Source organism: Myiozetetes cayanensis, unplaced genomic scaffold, assembly GCF_022539395.1.
Source record: "Myiozetetes cayanensis isolate MyiCay16 unplaced genomic scaffold, myiCay2020 scf2-11, whole genome shotgun sequence".
Classification (NCBI taxonomy): Eukaryota; Metazoa; Chordata; class Aves; order Passeriformes; family Tyrannidae; genus Myiozetetes; species Myiozetetes cayanensis.
The window spans coordinates 15,652,445-15,659,008 of NW_026087411.1; the positions used below are offsets into that span (position 1 = coordinate 15,652,445).

At 46.9% G+C, this 6,564-nt stretch overlaps 1 non-coding gene across 1 annotated transcript; it reads left to right on the forward strand.

The window, feature by feature from the left end:
* Positions 1 to 5,730: 5,730 nt before the first annotated feature.
* On the forward strand, positions 5,731 to 5,803 carry TRNAT-UGU (transfer RNA threonine (anticodon UGU)). The gene has a single exon. It is a non-coding gene; the product is annotated as a tRNA-Thr (tRNA).
* Positions 5,804 to 6,564: the final 761 nt, after the last annotated feature.

The window sequence follows — 6,564 nt, forward strand, 5'->3', positions numbered from 1 at the left end:
AGAGAGGGAGAATGCAGCTGCTCTACCCTCTGCTCAGCAGCACAGACCTGCATACACGTGTATATACACACAGAGACATGAACACACTCATTTAGGGGCAGACCGACCAGAACACACACAGCTCTGGGTCAGCTATTTCCCTGCCTTGTGGGCTTTTGCAGAGGACGTGCGAGGACAAGAAGCTGGGTGATGGCAGCACACAGCTTGCAACGTGCTGACCCTTTCAGGCAGCTGGCATGGCTGACACACGGGCCGTGGCTGAGCGGCACCGTGCAGCCCACACTTCATCTGCAGGGAGATCGGGGTGGGTTCAACACGGATCAGGGTTTGGGGGAAAGCACAGGTGACAGTGCACACAGCTTCACTGCTCAGAGCACAGCATGACCTGTGGGTGTTGCTGCACTTTCCTCACCCGCCCACCCAAAGACAGCCAATCCCTTGGTGGTGGCTCCAGGAGAGGAAGCCCTCATGCTGCCCCAGAGGGGTGAAGCGCTGGGTGACCGTGCTTTGCCCTCCCCAGCTGGGCTCCGGGAGCATCTCTGTCTTCAAGGCAAAGGCCAGGCTTGGTCAAGTCCCCTTCTGCACTCTGAAGAGCACTACTATGTCCTTTGGCTGACTCAGATCTCCTAAATGTTTTCCAGAAGGAGACCATCTTTTTTACAGTAGCATAGATGGTCACAACTTCTTCTGAAGCCAGGCAGGGCAGGAAAGGAGAAATATTCTATCACTTTCCCAGACTATGTAACTGTCATGAAAACATCTTTCACTTGTAGCTGTGTAATATCTTGAAGCAGGTAATATCTTGATTCTTCTTTTAAAGAACCTAAGGATCACCAACTACTTTGCTATCACAACCAGAAACATTTTATTATAATAAATAGCTTCAAATCTGATCTGGATCAGAGAAGTAACCCTGAAGCAATGAAATTAAATTACTCCTTTCTTGTTTCAGGAAGATGAAATCATGAAGTATTTGAAGACAACACTTCTTTTGCTTGCATCCCTCACGTTAATTAAAAACCCAACAGGAGAGAATAATGAGGCAGGGACAGCACTGTTCCCCTACAGTATGACTTAGGAAAAGAGATGCTTCTCCAAAGAGAAATACTGATGCTCAAATATGAGCAATGAGCACCGCAACAGCTGGCTAAGAGCAAATAGAGATACATGGATTCTGTCTTTACATTTCCCTTGTGTGCTATGTCACCTTTCTGAAGAACACGAAGAACTGAATTTTCACAGGCACATGAATCCCTGCCTCCTCTTCAAAGCTGCACAAAAATGCTGTTAAAAAGACCAGATTTTTTTTTTTTTTTGCATGTGATAACGGATGTTTGTCCAAAAGAAGAGTATTGAGGCTACCAAAGTAATTTTGAAAGAGCATCGTATCTGTTGTGTGCTTGAACTTCTTTCCCATGGAAAGCAGAGGGTCAGGGAAGAGGAAGGCTGCACACCAGGATCTCTCACGCTACTTTGGAATAGGAATGCAAGCAGTGCACGAGCTTAAACTTGGAAAGAGACTTCATAGCACCTTACCCAGTTTCTGGTTTAAATGGCAATTGTTAATGGAAAAATCACAGCAGATTATTTTTCCCGATTTTTTAAATCTAGTTCTAGCTCATGTTTTGTATCCAATGTTTTAAAGACAAGTGGAGCATTCCTGTGTAATCTGAAGAACAGCAATTTTTAAAAGAATTTATTGGGTCATAACTGCAGAACCACAGGGAGTTTCCTCAGGCACTTCTCAATCAAACAGGACTTAAAGCTTCACAGGAAGAAGAGAAGGCGAGCCTCCACCATATGTTTAGATCCTTCCATGCCTAAAATACCCCAAGGACCACCTCCAAAAGCCATCCAAACTCAGCAGGAAATGTTCCCTTGATATTAATAACATATTACTCAAAAAAACCCATGCATTTGCATAAGACAAAGTAATCCATTGGCACTTGCCAATTGAAATGGATACATTAAACTCAAATACCTTTTGTTTACTACAGAGTTTCTTTAAGAAACAAAGGCAACAGTGCTGACCCCGTCAAAGCATTAAAACCCACAGAACATCCTATTTCCAAGAAGACTGAAGCTGTGCCGCAATTCCTTTTTCACGGAACTTAACAAGGAAAGGCAAGCATGCCAGATTTGCTGCTCTGTACTTCTGATGAGGCAGTCCCAGGTGCACTAGGCTTCCCTCAGGACACAGAAAATCAGACGTGATGAGGACAAAGGTAGGCAAGCCATGACAACCTCTTAGGAGACACATCATGTCTGCAGAGAAAATATTTTCTGGTATTTATTTTGTACTATTGCAGCCCAAAACGGGCAGCTGGTTTGTGCAGCAAAGAACCAAACCCTGCGAAACACCAGTGAAACTGAATTCAGCAGGGAATTGGGTGGCAAGCTGGGCAAAGGAGTTTAGAAAAGAGAATGTGGTAGTATAAGAGAATTTCCAGGGATAATTCATGAACCAGCCGTTTGAATAGTCATTCCCTTCATTCAGTTCTCCTTTGTAGCATTTGAATGCAAGATATGGCCATAAGATCATATGGAATATGCGTGAGATCAGCTCACCATGCTTAACAAGATGGACATAAGCTCACAGCAACGTGGTTGACATCTGTGGACTGACACCATCTTTACAAGCAGTAAAACAAGTATTTGTTCAGTGGGGCTGTTAAGGACAGCCACAGAGCTAATCAGCAACAAATAAGTCATTCTTTACTAACATCTTGGTCCAGACTGAGCAAGACCATACCTGTTCTTACATTAGCCACCCTATTTTCTAGCTCAATGCTTTGTCTCAGTGTAGAGAAGGTCTAGGATACATCTTTCAAACCCTGTTCCTTCTTTACAGCTTTCCTCAGGAAAGGGAAACTTTTCTGTGTGCTGCTCCCAGTAACATCCAGCATTCCTCCATGCCATGGGAGCATCTCTTACAAAACTCTCCAACAGGAAAGCAAAAGCCAGCTGTGTCATACCAGCCAGGCAGTTCGCAGAGGGCCTGCCTGCTACTCTCCCAGGGCTTTTACCAAACAGCTCCTATTAGCCCTCCACTGCTTTCAGCATTAATTCACTGAGCCAGGTGAAAAGAACCCATGATTGGGAAAGTCCTGGTTTAAGCAAGGGGACACACAGCACTAGTTGAATCTTATTGCAAATCAGCAGAAATTTTACAGAGCACATATAAACGTGCATCTTTACATGTCTGGCATACATTTAAAGGTGAGTCGTCCTACAGATCTTTCTAAAAAACCTGTGTGGTAAAACCTCACTTTTCAACATTTGAAGTCTGTTAAAAGGATCTTCCTCGTCTTTTGAAGCAGTCCTTAGGTTCCACCTAGTGGCTTTCAACAGCCATGAACAGCAGACTAGGTAAGCATTTATCACCTGAATGCTTCATTTTCACATCTGTTTGTCTAGCTGCCGAAAGAATCACAGAGTCTTCTTTAGATATACGATTTATCTTGCCATCTCCCTGAAAATTCTCTTGGTCCTCTGAGGGAAATTTTCCAACTACAGTTATTCTAGTTTAAACACTCAAATCAAACGGGCGTCAAATTAAACCAAAGGTTATTCCTGTGCTAACGAGACTGAGCGTATGGACTGGCCAAGAGCATTAGCAGCTTGCAGACAGGAGCTCTGCAGTGCTGCTGTGCCTGTTGGACAAAGCAGCTGCCGTGTCCCAGCCAGGTCTCAGCAGGATACCTGCTCCCTTTCCACAGCTCAGTGGTACAAACCTGTCACACCCAGCCAGATGTCTCTGAACGGCTGACATTGTCAGCATCGACCCCCATCACAGTCAGCTGAGAAACAGGCACCTCTAGACCACGACTCAGATGACTTATTGTAGAGGTTTACCTCCAGGTGAGATGAATTACATCCCAGAAGTGTCTCATTCCCATTACTAAGAGAAGGCAGGAGGCTTACTGATAGCATGGTACTACCATCACACCCTCTGAATCCCACCCAGGGTGTTTGACTAAGAAAGACTCTGTCTTATCACACAGTATTTGAGGTGCAGCCCCCTTGCAGAGAGCTCTAAGCCGGCAGCAAAATATGGAAGCAGGGAAATCACAACAGTTACACGTTTGCACCTGAGTTAAAAAGCCCAGTGGTGGCAGGTAGCCATGCTATCACAGAAGACTTATTTCAACACTGTTCTGTTCTCAGAATACATCTTACCCTGCTACTCAGATGTGTTAGACTGATGAACATAGAATTGTCTTATAGCATGAGAAGTGTAAGATAGTTCTGCTCCCGCCTATTTTAAGGTTATAAAACAAGCTATGCTTATATTTCATTTCCCCAAGGCATTAGCAAAACACTCACCACAGACATTTTAGCCCTCTTTGGAAGAGCTTTACCAGCTCTAAAGAGTCACTGTCTTCAAAGGAAAGGGAAAAAAAAGGCAACCAAAGAAACGTGAAACTTCATGGATTTATCAGCTGCCACACTGGAGGTCAAAAGCAGATATTTTAAAGTAATTTTAGTGTCTTACATAAACAACAAGACAGAGTTCACCAGAACTGGCCTAGCTTGTCCCCAGAGATCATATCCATTTAAGAGAAGGTGAAATAAAAACTATAGAAAAAAATAAAAAGAAGAAGTTGACCTAGTTCATGATTTGTGGAGTGTGGGATGGAGGAAAGGTCTTTAACTCCTTAATGCAGCTTTTTCTGTCTATTCTCATTTCAAGCAGCTTTACTTTTGGTCACAGACAGTTTGAGGCTTGCACCCAGCAAATCATGTCTGCTTTTCTAGAACATTACTCCAGTTTGCAGCTAAACTGTTCAGATTTATTACCCTGTAGTGGTGTCTCTCAATTTCCTCTCCACAGCTTATCTTTTCACCTTCACCTAAGCTTTCATGGAGCAGGTCTGCATGTGACAGACGAGCTCTTTTATGCAAAGAAAAGCAGAAAATCCTCAAATGGCCTCAAACTTGCTCGTTCAGTAAAAATCAAGAGAGAAATGAAGGCCGCACAACGCCTATCCTGCTGTTGGGTTCATCCCCCAGCCAAACCAGACTTGTGGTTTATTTGCCAGAGAGTTAAACCAGTTTTCCTGCAACAGTTATTTCACAAAACCTAACAGGTTTTACGACAGTGAGTTGATTATAATCTACTTAAATTGACTCTTTCTCTCCGGTCTGTACAAGACCACGTGCTGTGCAGCCTTACCTCCCAAAACCTTCCGTCAGGGAGGGACTGCTCCCTCCTTCGTAGCACTGAGGGGACGCGGAAACAGTGCCAGGAGCGACCCTCTCGTGAGGCTCAGGGTACCACTGAAATACCCCCGCCAACAGGGCAGCTTAACTCGGAATTCGCGGCAGGTGCGCCCGCCCACTGATAGAGGAGGGAGGGGCCGCGGCCACGCTCGGGCAATGCCGTGGAGGTGGTCTGGGAGCGGGTTTTACAGCCCCGCCACTGGCAGCTTTCCCCATGGAAAACACGGGTATGGGGCGGGTCCAGGGGCCCGGCTCAGCGCCGGCGGTGCTGGGCATGAGGCGCCCTCAAGACAGCCCCAAGGGGCCGGGAGCCTTGGAACCGCCAGCGGCGGGAGTGCCGCCGCCCCGCTTCCCTGGCGCTCGGGCGGAGGGCAGGGCTCGGGTGGAGGCGGGAGGAGGGTGCCCACTCGGACCCTGCGGCCGGAGGCACCCTGGAATCCGGCAGGAGCGCGGGGAGGCGGCGCTGGCAAGGGCCAGGAGCCGTCGGCAAGGCTCGAAGTGATAGGTGGCTCCATAGCTCAGTGGTTAGAGCACTGGTCTTGTAAACCAGGGGTCGCGAGTTCGATCCTCGCTGGGGCCTCCCAAGTTTTTTTTCTGCTCTTCTTTATAATTATCTTCCCGAGGACCAAGCTGGGGGCTTGGGGTCGCTCCCCGCCGGCTGGAAGGCAGCAGAGCGGCGCTTTTTTGCATTCCCGACCCGGTGTTTGCAGGGGGTGGCGGCTGGAGACGAACGTAACGCTAGAACTGCAAAATGACGTCATGGGCTGGGCGGCCCAGGGCGGGAGCGCAGGTCCGGCCCCGGGTGCGCTTCCCAGATAAACACACTTGTCTGGGATTGAACTTGGGAGGGTTGTGGCAGCCCCGCGTCCCCCGTGGGTGGTCTGAAGCCAGAGGATGCTTCCACCTCATTGCTCAGATGTGACTTTTGTGTTTGAGGGTTCCGTGGCTCCTCCCCTCAGTTTAAAGCCGTTCCCCCTTGTCCTGACACTGCATGACCTTGCGAAAACTCCCTCCTCGTCTTTCTTGTGGGCCTCCTTTACGGACTAAAAGCTTGCTATAATGTCTCCCTGCAGTCTTTTCTGCTCCAAGCTGAACAACCCCAATTCTCTCAGTCTGTGTATTCATAGGAGCATCTTGGTGGCCCTCCTTTAAAAAGAGGGGGGAATCTAATTTCATTGTCTGAAAGACAACTGCTCCTGAAATATACTTTTCATTGCACCTCAGTTAAAAAAAAAAAAAAAAAAAAAAAAGGAAGGTGAGGGTCATTGACATATCTCTTCCACATTCTTTTATCAAAGATGAAAGTCTCAAAATTTGGAGGCACTTGGATTTATTAGACAG